The 18,946-nt window shown below is 34.9% G+C and overlaps 1 protein-coding gene and 1 long non-coding RNA gene across 6 annotated transcripts in view; one reads left to right on the forward strand and one right to left on the reverse strand.

Moving 5' to 3' along the window:
• The window catches only part of ENTREP2 (endosomal transmembrane epsin interactor 2), a 196,945-nt gene that overhangs the window by 44,708 nt on the left and 133,291 nt on the right, over positions 1 to 18,946 (forward strand). The window lies entirely within an intron of this gene.
• LOC112991092 (uncharacterized) overlaps positions 15,458 to 18,946 on the reverse strand; it is a 46,927-nt gene continuing 43,438 nt past the window's right edge. For both annotated transcript variants that reach the window (XR_003261215.2, XR_003261216.2), the window contains exons 2-3: positions 17,443 to 17,526; positions 15,458 to 15,832 (exon numbers count right to left, since the gene is read on the reverse strand). This is a non-coding gene — a long non-coding RNA (uncharacterized LOC112991092). The remainder of the gene's footprint in view (positions 15,833 to 17,442; positions 17,527 to 18,946) is intronic.

Raw genomic sequence — 18,946 nt, forward strand, 5'->3', positions numbered from 1 at the left:
CTCATTCAGACAAGTTTTCTGAAGTTTCCAGAGTATGTCTGCATAAGATATAACTTAGCTTACATGTCAGATTTCCAGTTTTAAATCAAATAAATTTTCAGCTGCTCAACAGAATATTTTACATTTTGTTGTAGTTACTTTTCTATCTCATCAAGTACCTTATTATTTTGTTAATGATGTTGTTGCTGCTAGAAAAATTTGCCATATTTGACTGCACTTGTATTAATAGTTGCAACATTACTTGTAGTTTTAATTAAGTTTTTAAATTGGATCTCAGTATTTAATGACATTTCTTTTAAAGTCTGCAATTTTGTGAGTCTACATTAATGAGTCAGTCATATTGAACTGAAGAATTTCATATTTAAGACAAGTGTAAATACCAGACACATCAGTTTCTGAAGTGACTCCTCTGGCCCCTTCATTTTTCATATCCCTTCCCAATCTCCGACTACTTTGGATCATCCTGTTGTTCTGGTTTGGTATAAGCAGTTCTGCTTATGAAATCTGTCCACTGACATTCCAGAAAATTACATACTAATTTCTTTTAGAGTTATCTACTTTGACTCTTTTGTGGAAAAAATTATGAAAATATTTCAGTTTTATTGTTTATTGATATATACATTCAAGTGTTATATTGACAACATGTATGTTTTCTGTCTTGATGACCAAGAGACAGAAAAAAAGCAAGAAAAACAGACAGAGTCTCTTGTTCTTCTTGTTAGGGACAGAAGGAGGATTTTTGCTTGTTCTCTTGCAGTTTTATTATGCTTAGGATGTAAGTAATCTGGAAGCTGGTCAAAAGTATTCAGCAGTACTGTTTCTCATAAAGCTGCCTTTATTTCTAGAACAAGTTGTTTTTGAGGTCTTGGTATAAAAGTGTTGAAAAATTGAAGTACGTTTTTCTGCATTTCCCACATGCATTGTTGAGTTAAACTCAGACTTTGCAAAAAATAAAATACCTTCTAGAATAAAGACATGCAAATTTTTTTTTGAAAAGAATTGGAAAGTAGAGAGTAAAAAATGATTTCATAATGGAAAAATATCATAACTCTTTCTATGGTCTCAGTGCCAGAGCTCTGCAGTATAACTGCACTATATTTATTCAGTGAGTAAGAATTGGATGTTTGCTTTTTCTTTTCATTTTTATACATGCTACAGGTCTCTCTTGATTGTATCAATACAGATTTCAGAACTGAAATAGCAGAATTCTGCTTGCTTCGAGTTATGCTAAGTATTCTAGCTTGGTACAGAGCTCATCAGTGAAATGCAGTGAGGATGGTTGCTTGTGTCATTCTCGCTCATGACTGTTTTTGGATTAACTGTTCTTCAGTCCATTTATGGATTGAATTAAATTCAGAAAATATTTCATAATTATGTGTAATGAAGCAAAAATGTAGATAATACATGTTCTAGGATGTACCTAAAGAAAAAATTATACTAATAATGGTAAAAATAGGCATGTATTTGCTGCAGAATGCTGAGTGCAGTTGAAATTAGCTGCTGTGTGTCTTGAATATAGTTTAAGAAGTCTTAGAAACCTCCAGTTGTTGTCCACATTCATTCTTGCCTGCAAGAAAGCTGGACATTGCCAGGATGGAGAGAAACTTTTAACTCAAGATGAAACCTTCTAGTCAACTAGGGAGCAACACTTCTGAGATCTAAAAAGGTTTTGCTCAGTATGTGATGTTTGAAAATGAAAGTGTGAATCAGAGGGAAACAAATGCAGAAAGAATGTAGATAAAGGCAATCTTTATATAGCAATTTTATAGAGAAGATATTGGGTCTGGTTTGCTGATAGTGTCAGAGAACTTTTCACCAAACAGCAGGTCTAAAGTAGCCCTAATCCACTTCCACCTTCTCTCCCCAAAACAAGCAGACATACAAAGCCAGACCCAAGCTGACTACCGGTGAGTTAAGAGAGCCAGTAGCTCTTCCATGTCAGTGATGGAGAGCAGAAGATAAGGGCAGTGTCTACTCTCAGCTTCATTAAAATGGCTCCCAGGATGAGAACACTTTCTTTTCTTACCCTGTTGTTTCTCATATTTTAAAATTTATTCTAGTATTGAATTTTATAAAGTGAATTTTAATGAAAGGAAATTGTTTCAATTAAAATTATACTTTAATTAATGAATACTTGAAATGCATACATTTTAACAGAACAGTAATACAGTGAAGATGTGTATTTCTGCAACTAATGCAGGTACACTGTTGTCTTTGTTAAGCAAACTACCTAGAAACTAATAATAGTTATACTTTGTGACAAGTGATTAGTAATTTCCATGAAGGTGGAACAACTGGAACAGTGTGAAGTGACACTGGCCTTTTCAGCTCCAGTTCCATGAAGAATGTTGTTTTGCATCGTACTAATAGGTTTTATTTCATTGATTTTAGTGCTGTTGAACTTGTTATGCTTAGTCGTGATCTACAGCTTTAAGAGCTGAGATGGGGAAAGGTAATGCAGATGGAGAGATTACTTGTTTTCACCCTTTACATGAGTGTTCTTGCCAAACATTGTCATGTATGGCATCTTTGAGGAATAGCAATACTGGCATGTCTTCACCAGACAGGGTAACATTGCCTAAGCAGGGAGCTATTTTGACCCTGCTTGCAGAACTGAAAGTAAGTGTTGGTGTAATCTGCGTCTGTCCCACTGAGCTGTACGAGGTAAAGCATAGAGGAGCTCTGGAATGTGAACTCGTTTGGTTTCATATGAGAGGACTGTGTCAAAGTTCAGTAAAACAATTCTGAACAATTTGCTGGACAATTTCACGTCCAGCAACAATACAATTTCTTTTACTCCTGACTCGATGATGTCATTGGTTGAATTATTCCAGGTACAGTGTTTCTGAGATACACATGAATGCAAATACATTTGAGACATTGACAATCATGCACAAGTTGTGCTATTTGTTTATATAAAGTATTACTAGTCAAAGTAAGTAACAGTTTTTCATAGTTATAGCTTAGGCTGAAAGAGAGTTATTAATAAAATACAAATATAACTTTATGCTGCAGATTACCAGAAACTGGGAAAATGTTTTGAGGAAAGTATGAATACTATGATTCTTTTTTGTAAGCATCTGTAAGTTGTGACTTTCAAACACAAAATACCAGAGTAATAAAGTACAGCAACTCTTATATTTTTAAATTATGTTCTTAGATGACTGTAGTCCTTTTTTTTTTTTTTAATGGGTGCTTCTTAGAGAATGTCTTCATCTAAGATTTTACTCCAATAACTGGGACCTGTGTCTAAACATCTGGGTTTAAATTAGACTGGGTAGGGCTAGTTACAGGGCAAACCTGTTGTCTCTGGAGTAACACTTGTATGTGTGAATAACACTTGTATGGCTAGAGCCTCTGAAATAAGTACTGCATTTTTTGATATTCTGGAAAGTAATGAGTGTCTGCGTTTCGCAGTGTATGGCTAAAGAAGGTGTCTGTACTTCTAAGCAATCATAGGATTGTTAGAATGTACTGAAAACTCCTTACAGCAGGGGTGAGGGTCTGTCTATTGCCACCAAATTTTTGTGGTAGTCACCGTAGGAGGGAGAATAGGAGATAGGTTAGGAGTAGTTTTAGAAAGCTACTGTTGATATGAAGTATTAATCTGTTAGAGTGTCTTTTTTTCTGAAATAGATTTGAAAAAATACTGTAAAACCTGTTTATTGAATGGTATATTGTATAATGAAGCAGAATCTGATACATGGTTTAAAGTGCTCAAAGTACTTTAGTTTATTAAATTTTGCAGCATTACAGTGAATTAGCAAAGTGCTATCTTAATTCACAGAGAACCTGAGGCATGGGGATGTGAGATGACCTACTTAACTGACAAAGATTTGTACTTTTCAGAATTAGGAATCCTACTTGTTTACCTTTTTTTCCCAAAAACATACTTCCTTGCTTTTTCCTTTGTATTTTCTCTCTTTCAATATTATCTTGTCTTTTCTTTGTCTCAGCTGCTGATTCAACAGTTTGAGTGATGGTTTTTTTGTCGTTTTTTGTTGGGTTTTTTTGCCATTAATCAGCTCACTATTCTTAAACCTATTAAGAAAAGCATATGGTGTTATAATATGTGACATTGTTTATGTAAATGCAAGGTCACAACAAGGTTTCATGCTGTGTATTGTTACAGAGAATCTGTACTGTTTGGGAAAACTTTCATAGTGAGTAGAAAAGAAATTCTGATGAAAGTGGGATGAGAAGATATAGATGAAAGTTCCTTTATCTATATGCTGAAATGGAAAAAATGGCTATATTATATTACTTCAGGAAACAAAATAACATCATTTAAAAAGAGTAACTGCTACTTTTCTTTCTTCTGTCCTGACCACCCCCCCTTTTTCTTTTTTTTTGAATTGAATTACCTATTGAGAGATTTGCTAAAACTGAAAAGATTCCCACGAGGTTTTTTTTCCTGATCTATGTTAATACTGGCTGAATACTGAGTTATCATTTTCTTTTGTTCTTACAAAATGTCCATGCCATCTTAGAGACCAACTTGAATTTCCATTTTAAGTTCTTGTTTCTGTGTATCATAGCTCTTCTAAAGATCTCTTTGACTCCAGAATCATTTTTGGCAAAAGTATATTCCGTTAGGTCTCTGTTGATATCCTGATCTCGTCATCTGGGCTTATCTTGCAGCAAGTCCTGCAACTGAGCAGTGCCGAGGTTGCTAGATGGGCTCAGGACAACAAGTCTATAAACTCATGTACATACTGTCTATGTTTCCTGATTTAGCTTCTCAGTGGGGACTCAAGTGGCTGCAACTGGTTTGGGGAACGTGCTGGGGCTTTTAGTGTGACTGTGTGTTGTTGAGGCATTTTAACTTTCCTAATGCTCCGTCCGCGCTCTGTCAGGGCTCTTCATCAAGACTGACATATTCCAGGTCTAGTGCTTTGGCACAGTCCCACTCATGTTTTGGTTATTTGTTCTTGTAAAGTGAGTCACTTGATATTCAAGTGTCTTATATTCAGGCAGGGGTATTTGTCAGTTCTGCAAAATACATTTAGCAAAAATTAAATACAGTGGCCAAAGTATGTATGTGTATCTATGTACTGTACTGATGATTATTTATTTGAATTGCTTGTACTTTCACTTTTAGATTCTTCTGAATATAACTGCAATTTTAAAAAATTGATGCATAGATTGTTTGACAGTTGTTACTTTTCATTCCGTGTGCACTGAGAGTTTTTGCTTGTGACCTATACACTATGCTGTATAAATGAAGAGAAGTTAGAAGAAAAATTTTTCAGACTGATATATTGGAGAAGTTACTTGTTTTCTGGCTCTCAGATGTTACCAAGATCCAGTTACAGTTAGGATCTGTCCTCTCCTTCTTACATGTCTAGGTTGATTCAATTTTTTCTTTTGGAATCTGAAAGGATGACATAACTGAAAGGAAAATAGTCCTAGTCAGGATGGAGGGACTTGATTTCATTGCTGTGTATGCGAAGTATAGCATTTTCTGTCTACTTGTGTGCTGATTCAATGTTGATACTTTTATGTTTGCACATATACTAGATTTCGCTTTAAAATCAAACTCCAAACAGAAAATTACATAGCTAAATTTAAGTGAAAGTTGGAAATTTTCACTTGTTTTCTATGAAATGGACAGCAATTATCCTTTAGGTTAAGGAATTGTTATTCCCTTTGTGGGATAAATATTTATGATGCTGTTATATTCATATTGAAGAAATCACTAAAATTTTCATTCTTCTGTATGTGCTTGAAGAGATAAAGGCATTGACAAAACAGAGAAGTCTAACTTTTTTGTATGTGTGTGTAGTTTTTTGCAACTGCAAATCAAATTATGCTAAATTTGATGGGGAAGTACTTAGGTTTTTGTTTCATATCAGGATCTTATGATTAGAAAGGCAAACAAAGGAAGAGATGAGTGCTGTTCTGTACATCCTGTGGATTCTTGTTTTACTGTGTCCTTGGTGGCACTGCAACAAGTCTCTTCAGATTTGCCAGTTGCTTTGCAATCATTTCATGGTTCTATGAAAATATATCTGAAGTTTGCATTTTTACAATTTTTTTTAAAGAACTGTTTCTGTTGATGGAAAAGTTTTTGTTTATTTTTCTGTTTATTTCTGTTCATTTCTGTTTTTCTTTTAAAATAAGTTCATATTTTTCACTCATAAATCAATAGTTACTGCTGTCATTTATATTCAGATGTAGTAATTTGCAGGTTGGAACTAATTTTTATAGAAAAAGCTTTGACTAAATGGAAATTTTCATGAGGAGGTAAGTGTTCTGTTTTAGTGGAAATGCTTTGTTTTTCTTGGAAAAGCTAATGCTTTTAGCTTCTAAAAGTTGGTGGGGGAAGGAATAGACTAGAGTCAGCGTTCGGAATTTGAAAGTGTAAGTCTGCCTATTGATGATGGGAATTATGGCTGGGTATTGCTGAACTTTTCCTTATTACTTTCAGCAAAATTTTGCATTTTAAAATGTAGTTTGTTAAAAAAAAAAAAAAAAAAAAAAGCTGTCTGAATTTTTTACTTCTTGTGTTTTTTTTCCTGACCATTGACCACACTGACACTTACATCACTGTCATTTTCCTGTTAGTTTATATCAGCATATTCTATTTGAGACTCTTTAAAGACAATATCAATTTCAAGTTATGTAAAAAACACTGATAAATGGATAAGAATCCATCCATGGAATGTGTTGTGCTTGTTATATATATTTTGTATTAGTTTCGAGCCTTTTGTTTGTTTGTTTTTGTTGAAGCCATAGTATAGTTTCTGTTGTCTTACAGGTCCTAGAGGTGTTTACCATTGACAGAAGGGTGGAATGTGTGCATGCTGAGAAGCTTTCTGGTGTAGGCAGGGCTTTTTTATGGTTGCGTTTGCTTTATTTCTGTTTTTTGTCTGATATGTGATCTCATAAAGAACAGATCTGCTGAGCTGAAAGCTGGACTGAAAGACTCGCTCTTCTTTTTCAAAAATGGTAGAGGGGAAAGGTTTCAATTTTTATGGCCTGTGAGCTAATGACAATTGCTGATACTGTGCAACTTCTTCAAAATATCTTGGGTATTATGTTAATGCAACTGGGATACAAATAAAAATGGTGGCATTCCACAGAGGAGGGCTTTTTCGTACATTAATTTCCCTTTGCTTTTACTCTTGCTTTTTAGTCTTTCTTTTCCCTTACACAAGCATATTTATCCTGACTTCCAAAATAATCATTTTTGTGTATAGGTGGGACAGTATAGTCTCAAATCTGAAATACTGTTCTGCTTTTTAGATTTTAATATCCAGCTTATATATTGCATAGTGGGAAAGAGGAAGATGACTGCTGTCATGACAACAGAATTAGCTGTGTAGGGTGAAATAGCAAGTAAGTAATTTACACTAGGAACTATCCCTAAAATATATCAGATAAGCACAATACACTTCTTGATTTTGGTCTTTGGAAAAGTGGACAGAAGTTTCTCAAGAGGATAAAAGCAGTTCTTACTCTTAAAGTAATTTCTTTCCCTCTGTAGAAAGAAGAAGAAGTTATGTCATTAGAGAAATTCCCAACTGTTGATAATTTTGCAGGTGACTACTCTCTGAAAGGAAGACTGACTTCTTTTTGTAAGCAGAAAGGCTAAATCTGTGTGCCATGCAAATCTGATCCCCCCCGTGCTGTTGCAGTCGATGCTTCAATTCTGGTTGTCCTGTATTCCTCTTTCCACAGTCTCTAGGTTCTCACTAGTCCTTTCTATTAATGGGTTTATGAGCTGTGAATAAAGGTTTGTCACAGCTAGCACTACTGCTTTACTGGTCTGACTGCAAAATTTGAGTGCTTAATCTGACACTTTGAAGTTGAATTGATTTAAATAGCTAAACTTGCTCCAACTGTTTTCTGTCCTGTAGAAAGCTTTTGATATTACTGCTCTGCTAGCTAGGGTTTTTTTATATAATAATAGTAGATAAACTGTTCTGCCTGTGATTATTTCTCAGGTGCCTTTTTGGTCTGTCTGTTTGCATATTTTAAATATAACTGCCAGATTGGGAACTATTGTGCCCACTTTAGAAGTGAGGAACTGAAGCGTAGAGAGGCTGACTTGACCAAGAGAAGCAGGGAGACCATGGCAGGACAGATACTTTAAACGGACATTCTAAATCCTGCCGTAACGTAACCACATTACTACTTGAGTTAAAAGTGACTTATACCCAGCATGGAGTGTAATAGCGAAAAAACAATACTTGTGCAGTTATTTGTGGAATGCTCAGAAAAGAAACATTTCCATTTATGTCATATCAAGGAGCAAGAGAAAGGCTCTTGTTACAGAAATGCTACTAAAGCTAAGAAATGTTGATGTCTCCTAGTAAAGCCTGAAAAACTATCCCTTTTGAACTATAGTCTTGTGCTGGCAAACTATCATATGGACATAATTTTCAGTGAATTTGAATGTATTGAGAAATTACTGTAAAAGCATTTTAACAACTGTTTTTCATGCCACAAAATAACTGAATAATAAATATTCATAATAGTGTTGTCCCTTATTTTGCCATCTCTGCATAAAGATGATAACACTTCAGCTGCAATTTTATCTTTAAGCCTCCCTTTTATAGCCAAAGCTATCTATTAGACAATCTAAAGCAGGTTGTCTTTCAGGCATCTATTTTCAAATGGAAAACAGATAAGCTCATTTTCTTGAGAATAGCAGAAAAATATTATAAAGGTTTAATCTTCTTAAGTCTTGTTGAAGTTCTTTTGTATTCAGGTTAGTACTTTAAAGTCTAACTGTTTTTGTGATGCTTTGGAAAGATGCTGTAAATTCAAAAGTATCAGCAGTGTGCAAAGACTTTCCAGGTCAAGGAGACATTCTTTTTTAGCAGCTGTAGGTTATATGACTCATAGGCAGGAAAATGGATACAGAAAAACCAAAGGGGTTCATCCATTTCAGACTTATAGCAAGCGCCTTTGAGGATCTGTTATTCTCTAATTAATTAATTTTAAAAAATTAATTGAATTATGAAGTGAAATGAAATTTTAACCTAAGTGAATTTTTGTGGTTATCTATTACCCAAGTAAATATTACCCAAGTAAATATTACCAAAGTAAATAATCAATAAATAAAAAAGTACCAAGTACCATGCTATAGCCATACCTGACAAAATATAAATAGCAAGTATTCAAATGTACTTTGTCATAAAAAGAGTCTAAGAAAATTTAGGAAAAATACTTGACAACTATTGCGTGTGAATTATTAATATTTTACATATTTAATGCATTTTCATATTAAGGCAGGTACATCAAATTGCAAAATGTATTATTTGGTAGAAGGAAAGGTTACATTGCTGTTGATAATGTTTTCCACCTGTTTTTAAAAGGATAGTGATATGAAACATGTTAATTTTCAGCTCTTCTCCTAATTATGAATTTACCATGTTTATTTTGTAGTAGTGCATAGGACTGTGAAGTAACAAAAACATAAAACTAAGGATTGGTAGCTATCTTTCTGCTGTTCTGTGATGCTGTTTCACAACAGCAGGATACTATTCAGGTGTACTGATTGGATTAAGTAGTTTAGTAAGTCTATTACAGACATTTACAAATTTCAGTTGTTCTGTAGACTTGAAGAATTATCTATTTTAGAAAGATACCGATTAATTGCTAGCAACTAGGTAAAGTACTGAGAGCAACAATCTGTGTAATCTTAACAGATTTCTTAAAAGTACTTTGGTTTTATAGATGCCGAATCCGGTAATGCTGTTTAGTAAAAAGAGACTTTTTTATCTTGTTGGAAGCTGATTTCTTATGTCATCAGTGCTCTTGAAAAGTGGGAATATTCTGGTGAAATCCATTTATTGTCTACACTAATTAATCTGATTGAAAAATGGAGAATTTAAGTATATGGTATATTCCAGCTGCCACAGCTCCCACAGAAGTCACATGAGAATACAGTGTGGCCGTTGCTGTCAGCTGGACTTCCAAGTTTAATAATCATCTTCACTTTTAGATTTTGCAGTTTTTAAATAAAAAAAGAAAAACACTCAGTACATCAATTTGTTATAAAAAACAGTTCAAGTATAGTTGATCAGATCAATAATTCAAAAACTCCTAAATGTTTTGATAAATTTCTTATCTGTTGCTTTTCCTAGAATCTTAGTATACCTGTAGCTAATTCTTATAGTTTAATGAAAAGCTTGACAAAACATACTATTTGTTTGATCTTTTTAGACATTTAGATTTCCCTTGGAGACCCTTACAGAGAATCCAAATGTGAATCTCTCTCTGCTCAGTCATTTCTTTGTTTCCCTGCTACAGCACCTGCTGTAGAACATCTCTTCGGTCTAGTACACAAAGAAGGACCTCAGTGTAATTTTCTCCAGAAATGTTGTGTACATGTCACAGTAAAACGAGCATTTTCTGCTGGCTCGTGGAATAACAATACCTATGGCACATGTCATTTCCGTACTGTGGCAATAGGAGATGGAGAGAAGGTGTTTAACACTGCCTAGCTTAAGTGGCTGATTTCTTTAGGCTTCCTATACGGTCAGTGGATAGCAGTAGATGCCTCCAGGGATCAGTTCTGAATAGGGGCCTAATGCAGCTGTTCCTTTGGAGGAACCTATTGCTCACTTTTGACAATATGGGAGATGAAGATATTCAGTTATTTACGGAGAGTAACACCTCCTGCATTATCTTTTCCTGTTCTTTTGCGTTCAATGGCAGCTGAAGCCCTATTCTGTGGCAGGATTATGCAGCTTTGTGTTTGCAACCATGTGAAATGACAGCAAAGTGAATACCACTTCAGGTAGTACAAAGAAAAATGGTAAATCCCAGGAAAATCCATGCTTGTATCACCTCTCTGAAGTTGGTTTTTGCTCACGTATAGCCATGTGGAAATAATATTAGCACTGCTTGTTTGGTTTTAAAAAACTGATTAAAGGATTGCTGTAAAGTCAGTTCTTCAGTCTGAAGAACTATGATTTTACAATAAGCCATAAAGAATAGTACCTGTAAATCATTTTTAAAATTTAAAATGCGGAGACGTTTGGTTAGAGCTCTGTGCTTTTCCCTTGTTACACCTTAATGAAATACTGGGAAGCTTGAATTGGTTATATACTTTGTATATACTGCAGAAAAGGCTTATATTTTTCTTAGGTGTTTGGCTTTCTTTCCTTTCTAATAAACCAAAGTTAGAGGAGACAGTGCTTTGCCTGTTTTCAAATCAGAACCTAAGGTTTATGGTTTATAAAAGGTACCCTGTTATAAAGGAGTAATGAAATGAGATGAACTAACATTGTCCAGTCTAGTGCCAAATCCTGTCACAAACCTTCTGTGAATAGAGAAGATTAGGATCTGAACATTTAGATGCAGCATTTCTTCAGTAACTGAGTTAAAACAAAGTTAAGAAGCAAATAATAAAGTGAAGAAAATCACTACAAAATTTGCTGACTCTCTTGCATTTTTACGTATGTAGAGCATATATTACATACAAATAAAAATATTGAAGGATATGTTATGCAGGTTGCAGAGTCAACTGCTCAAAGCTTGGGAGACATCGGAATTCAGATTTCCCTGTAATGCTAATTTATCCCAATTTTTGTTCATTATGATTAGAGGGCGTCAAGAATTCACCACAGAAATGGAAACACTTCCAAATGGCTTTCGTTTTTGATGAAGTCTCAACAAAACCCACCAAGCTTTTTTTAGGGGTTTTGGAGAACTGATGGCGACTCAGTAGCCATAATGACCAGCTTCTTTTAAGCTTCCCTTTCAGTAACAAAAGCCTAAAGGTTTTTCAGTACTACTTGGAAGGCTGTTAAAATTACTTTCCAGTCTGGTATTTCAACAGCTCTGTGCTTGTTATTGTCCCATCCAGTTCCTGTTGGGTTATTTCATATGTGGTCATATGTGTTGTTTTCACACTTACTTTTCAGAGCCTCTGTTCTGTCATGGCATGTAGGAGCAATATTCCTAAAAAAGAAAAGGCAACTTAAAACTAAAATTTTCTGTATATTCCGTGACTGAGGGACACAGTGATGACCAGCTGTTTTAAATTTTAAATTAGGTCAGTTACATAGCAAAGTTGAGGCTTACTTGCTTGCTTTTTCTCCTGTGTTCATAACATTCCAGTCTCTGTAATGAACAAGGCAGACATATCATAGAAAAGTCTTTGCAGCACAGATCTGTCTCATTTTCAGAGCATGTCTATTGTGCAAGGCAAGTACCCTGTGAAAAAAAAGTAGTACATACAATTTTGTAAATAAAGACTAGATCATATCACAGGAATTGTTACCAAATTTGTGAATACCTCCTTCTAGAAATTCAGTAGTGTTCTGGTTGGTTTTGTGTGTATATAAAGAAATTCCTAGTAAAAAAAAAAAAAAAAAAAAAAAAAGGAAATGGATATTGCCATAGTTCTGCATTCCCTTTGCTCTTTGGCTTGTTCTGTTTTCTGTAATACAAGATAGGTATAGTTTGTATTACAAATTATTCTGTAGAGAATCTTTTCCTAATTAAGGTATGAGTATCTGATATACCCTCTGACATAAGACTCCTTGAAATGCCACACACAGGTCATGATCCTCCAAATCAATAGCAATAACTGGGGTGCTAAGGGTGATTTTCTTCCCTTTAGCTGCCAGCCAGGTGTTTGAGATTAGCTCAACACACAAATTTCATTTATCAGTTAAACAGCAAGCCTCAGAATGATTCTTTTGCTGTGTGATATTGCTGGAAAAGTCAGTCTTCTGTATTCATTTGATACCTGAAGACTATGACAAGACAGTCATTGTCAATGTCTTTCCTATCAACTTGTTCACTGTGGACAAAGGAAAGCAGGTGGCCATGGCAGAAACACTGGCTTTTAAAGAGGTGTCTCTCTCTCTTTCTCAGCATTCTGCCACTAAAATAAAACTTGCACTTCTCAGATGGTGACTCTGGATAATTAATCTTCAGTAGAGGGAAGATACTCACTTAGAAACTGATGTTAGGTGTAAGTTACCAGCTATTCTGTTGTAACTTAACCCTACTAAAACAAAGCATGTGTTTTGAAAAGATAGATGACACCTTGTTTCCTCAAATACCAGACTCCCATCCCATTCTTGTTTGGGTTTTGAGAGTTGTTTTTCAAAAACATCTGGTTGAGAAGTGCCGAAATTGCACGAATAGAGATTCTTCAAGTCTTGTTGAAAATCCAGTAAGCTTATGTTCATAAATAAGTTGGATGACTTTTTTTTTTAATTGTGTGTGTGTGTGTAAAATGTGATACTCCTAAATCATTTGCAGTTAAGCATTAGTCTGCCTCTCTTGTTTTGAGTGTACTGTATCGTAAGAATAAAATATTTCCAGACAATTGAAGTAGGGACCTAACTTCTTTTATGAAAATCAGTGTATTGCACTTTGTTGCATCTGTGGTCAGCCAGGCTGCAGTAATATAAACATAAAGAGTGTGGGAATCTTACTGGGATGGTAACTTCAAAGCTTCATTGTGCATTTTTTGCAGGCAGTCAGAGGCAAGTAGGACAGGCCAAAGAGGCTCTGGCAGTCCCTATAGTGTAATGCAAGTTTGATGTACTGTGTACTCCATTTGTTTTCTTTAACACTAACCCCGCCAAATTTGTTAAAATGAGGGCATTATAACAGTGTTCAATGAAGTTGGAAGATGGTCACATTTGAGCTTAATCCATTTGGTATTATATAAAGTTACTGTACTCTCTCAGGAGATAGATATTTGAACTGCTGTTCAGTTCTCAAGACAGTTAAATAACTCCTATTTCTGGAACAGGGAACTGAGCATGCATATAAAAAAAGATTTTTAAAAAAGTGAAAAATATATAAGAATGTATATAAATATAGTAGTATATAATATATATAAAATATGAAAATATAAGTGGAAGCATCTTTATCTAGCTCTAGCCTAAATCAGTTCTGTTCCTAGTTTCTCTAGAGGTGGTTTGTAGTAGTATGGTCATATAGATACGGCTTCGTTAAAATAGAAAGAGAGAAGTTTGTATATGCAAGGCGACAGAATTGTTGGGGCTCTTTTGATTTCATTGTGTGTCATGTACACAATAAATATTTTCTTACTTCAGAAGAATTGATTGCACTTGAAGTCATAAATAAGATGCAAAAGAATTTATATGCACGGTTTAAGTAAGCTGGGTTAGTGGGTTTTGTTACAGTGAGAATGTAATCCTGCTCAGCATAATGCCCATAATATGTGAATGACTGTGTGAAATTCATTTAAACTACAATTTTTGGTCACGGCGGTAGAACCATCGCTAAAGGTCATACATAATGCTAGTTCATCCGTAATCCTTGTTAAGCAAACATGCTTAACGTTGTCGTATGAATCACTTCGTCTGGGTTTTTGCTTCCTCCGTCTGTGACAATACAGGTATAGCTTGTGTAATATAGGTATAGCCTGTTAATGATGCAGTAAGTAACTGCAGTTTCTGCAGGTCTGAGTTTTTTCTGATATAGAATGATTCTGTGTAGCCCTGGGAACACATTTTCAGAATAAGTATTTTGAATCTAGAGGTAACTTAAAATATGTAACTTTTTATAGTTTAAGATACATTTTTTCTCTTAATCTTGGAACAAAGTGCCCATTATATTTAATAGAAGTCTTGCCCTTAGAGCCAGGGTTGAATAAGCCTTTAGACTCCAGGGACTTAATTTTCCAGTGGAGAAGGAGTTTCTGCAGAGTGAGATGGAGTTGTGGCTGAATGGCCATTCCCAGCATTAATCTGAATAGTCGTGAGTATGCCTGGGTGTCGACTTGCTTTGGAGAGAGTGTTAACAGGCAGATAGCAGTGCAGAGTTGTGAAAGGGTTTTGAAAGACTGAGCAGGCTCAGCATTTGTGTCTAGGTTTAATTTAGACTCAGTTTTTTTGGTTAAACCAGGTGCACACATGAGGTCTTTCTTATTCAATCGTATTTTGAAAGAGTTAAGTATAAAGTAGTATAAACCTCTGGAAGATCAACTAATACTAGAAGACTGACCACAAAATCTGGTAAATGGGACTGTGTGAGGTGAGGTCAGGTATGAAGATTGGAGTTTAAACCTTTCTTTATTTCCAAAATCAAGATATAAGGGGTTTGAATTTGAAGATTTGGACTTGGCTTCATAACCATTTTTATGCAAGGTGAATCTTTGTCTCTACTGTTTCAGAGTCATGTATATTGACCTTGTCTGTGATAAAGCACAGAGATTGCTGTTTAAATAGGTTTAGTGTTATGCATCAGTTATCACGTTGAATCTGTTATGGAATGAAAATAGACATCATTCTGGTTGTACTCTTATGTTTCTAGGATTCCCTCTATTTTTCACCCACTCTTGGATCTAAAATGGCTCTGGCTTTTGATTTCGGAAATAAAGTTACATTTTGTTCAGTGCTTGGGTTAACGTTTCCCAGATAATCCACTCCATTAAAATAATTGAAACAGTGTATTGCATGTTCCCAAAATTTATTATCCACCAACAGCTAAGAAGCCTATATATAATATTGGACTTCAGTTAGAGGTTAATTTTTTTTTAATTCTTGCTTAGCATTTGGCTTGCTTGGGTGGGGGAGAAGAGAAGGGATCATCTCAAGTCATGTCAAATTTCACAAGAAAAGAACTATACATTTACAGTGTAGTTCTGAAGTCTAAGCTGTAAGTCCATGCAAGCATGCCGCCAAAGAACTAGGTGCAAAAACAACTCTTCTTTGTAAGCCAGGTTGTTCCAATAAAGCACATTTTCTTTTGGTGGCATTCATCGCAAAGATAGAGTGCCACTGAAAACTCGTTTTCTTGTGGTAACATTTAGACCTTCATGAATGGTTTGACTGTGTTGCTGGAATTACGCTGTTTTCTCCTTTCCCACGTCCTTTGTTCTTTCCTTCCAAGACAATTAGAAAAAGATTTTTATGAAAGTCAGTCACAAGGCTGTCAAGCAAAAGGCAATTTATACCTTCTATCCAGTATGACTAAAATAGTGTATTTTAAGTCTTCATTAATAATTAGTTATTATAATTAATAATAGAACTAGGTGCTCTAAATAATTCTAAATGCGTTATAGTCTTCGTTCAGGTCTGTTTGACTATCAGCATGACTTCATTTGTACAGTTTGCTACTGACAGGCTCTGTGTAAGTGTCAGGAGATGCTGCAGTGCGGCCTGCGGTTCTGGCCCCTGAGCGTCCTGAAGAGGGACTTGGTTAAAATGTGATACAGTTCTTGCTGGCTGTTGTACCAGGGTTTCCGTTCTGTGGCATCCAGGCTGTCAAGGACCTAGTGGCGGAGGTGTTCCCTGATCTGGTCTCAGCAGAAAGCTGGGTGAAACAGGTTGTACGCCTAGGGGTAGGTGTTGGGAAGCATTCTCTAGTCATACAGGGTGCATGTAACCAAAGAAGCTAATGTGTGTCTGTACGATTAAGGTTAAGCATCAGTGCTGAGCATATTTTGTATTGGTGAGCTGACATGAAACTTATTATTGTAGTCTAAGGAAAAGAAGTATTCTGACATAACACAGTGAGGACTAGTTAGTGGGCGTTTTTTAAATACTGTATGTAAAAATGAAGCAAAAGCACAGAATGACATGGTTTGCTAGTTGATTCTGCAGTTTAATTAAAAAAAAAGGGTTAAAAAATGCAGTAGTGTGCTATTGGTGAGTTAGGAATAAAACAAACTCAGGAAAAGCAGGGATATTGACATGGAAAAATGTACTTTCCACTCCTAGTCAAACTGTGGCCTGTAGAATAACACTGAAAGAATATCCTGCTGTGGCAGCTTGGGATGTTTCATCTATTTCTATATCTTGTCTTGTAACTAACTAAATGCAAGTTTTCCTTGAGTACTTTAATTTTAATGAAGCCATATACTATATTCTAGTTTTATGTTTTTACCACATATTTCTTCATATTTAATAAGCATATTGAGTCAAATGCTATTTGTTGTTAGTATGGAATTTTTCAAAATGGTAAACTGATGTTTTTATTCCGTGCAATTTTAATTGAAACTGTATTCGTTGTGTCTGCAAAAGCAGAACAAAAGAAAAGGTTTCCAAACGATCAAATGAAAAACACTTAATGCACATTCTTTTTTTTTCCTTTTGGCAAATACATGGCCCTGAACCTGTATGTCCACTTTCAAATAAAATCATTGTAACTGAAGATTCAGTCAGTTCTTCCTATTTCTGAATGAAAAAAAAGTTCCTGGAAAACTACTACTAAACATTTTTTATAAATTGCATTGTGCTGTACAGTACTGGGTATCTATGAATTAAATAATTCATAAAATATGCTGCAAATAGGGGTATGAGCTAAAAAACTGCATTTAACATTTATTTTGCTTTGGTGTTTAATAAGAGATAAAGTCTTCATATAGGACACAATCTTGAGGTTTTTTTTTTTTTAATAATTTCTGAAAACAATTTTAACATAGTGGTACTCTGTTTTCTGTACAAGTCTCTCTCCAATCTGTCAGACTTTAGAAGCTTTTGTTATCTTTACCTCATTCTCTTTGTGACAACAGTGTCTGCAACGTGATTTCAGCACACAACTTGGCGTTCTGGACGATTTGTTCCCAGGGGAAGTCTGAATTAGAGTAATAAGACATTGTGACAGGTGAATGGACAAGAAAACTGATTGCTTAAAAGATAACCTAGTCATGCTAAACTTTGTTAAATATAAATGTCCCTCCTTTAAGCTAAATTTGCCTCTTCCTTCTTGATTAGTAAATTTGGAAGAAACAATCTAGTTATGTAAGCAGCTGTACTTTAGAACCCATGTATGATTCTGTTTCTTAATTGAAAACTTTTACTAATAACTTTCTTCTGTAAAGGTTACGCGTAAAAATTGTTGTTTATATGTGCCTGTACATATATTATAAACATGTAAATATGCTTATGTATTTAAAATCTGTAGCTCATTATAACACTTTTTAAAGGAGGGAATGGCAGTTGTTAACACTGAGTATAATTTTATCTCTCTGTTATATGTTTGCATATTTGATTGTATATGCACACATACAGAGAAGGGAGAAACAAAAATTAGAAAAGAAAAATAAATTGTTTTCAGTGAGTTTTTTTTGAAAAAGATTAAAACTGCTGGTTGTAGTGTGCGTATTTCAGAAGACACATCTATAGAGTTGAAAAATAAACTGCTAAATAGATGGGAAAGTAGGCAGCTTGCAACCTTCAGAATGTTTTGAGGTAGAACTAAATTGAAAGAACATAAAAGTTTTGATTTTGAATCAATTAATGGGAGAAGAGAGTATTTCTAGTGCATTTTCTAAAACTGCTCTAGAAAGTAAAAGTTACATAATAAAGCCCTTCTGGTTTATATTTTACTGGTGGCAGCCTTAAAATCTTACCAAACATTTTGCTGTCATGGGAGTGTATGTTTGTAGTATGATTACGGAACATTTGAGTGTTGGATCAGGTCCACATCCATAGTTACTAGATTCCATTACTGCATGAAGATGACTGTAGCTTTTGTAAAATGAATGAAGTTCAATTTGAAGCAGACAGGTGTCCTTGCATTTTTTTTTTTTGTTTATTTATTTTAAGGCACTGTGACTATTGACATGAATTAGAAACATCTCAGCTGTGAAGCCAGTAAGTAAATGGGTGTAGGTTTTTAATTGCTCTCTTCAGATGGTAGTTGGGCACACTAACAGGGCTATCAATGGAAGAGCTGAAGAGCTACTGCCTGTGAATTGTTAGTAAGTAATGAGCATCAGTCTCTAAAAGTATCAGTTTGACATCTTCTATGAGCATTAAATTGATTCCTAAAAATGTAACCACTTATAAGCCATAATGGCTAAAAAGGAGCGCATTAACTGAGTAGTTACTGCCATATAGCTCCAAAGAGCAGCAGAAATGAAACTGTTGTACCAATTTTTGAAATGGGACAAAGTTCTCCTGAAGATCAGATTTGCTTGTTGTTTTGTGCTAGCTGTTTAGCTTGTGTAATTAGCCTGCTTTTAGAGGTGTAAAGCATAGTAAGGTTGGTA

This window comes from Dromaius novaehollandiae, chromosome 10 (genome assembly GCF_036370855.1).
Source record: "Dromaius novaehollandiae isolate bDroNov1 chromosome 10, bDroNov1.hap1, whole genome shotgun sequence".
Taxonomy (NCBI): domain Eukaryota; kingdom Metazoa; phylum Chordata; class Aves; order Casuariiformes; family Dromaiidae; genus Dromaius; species Dromaius novaehollandiae.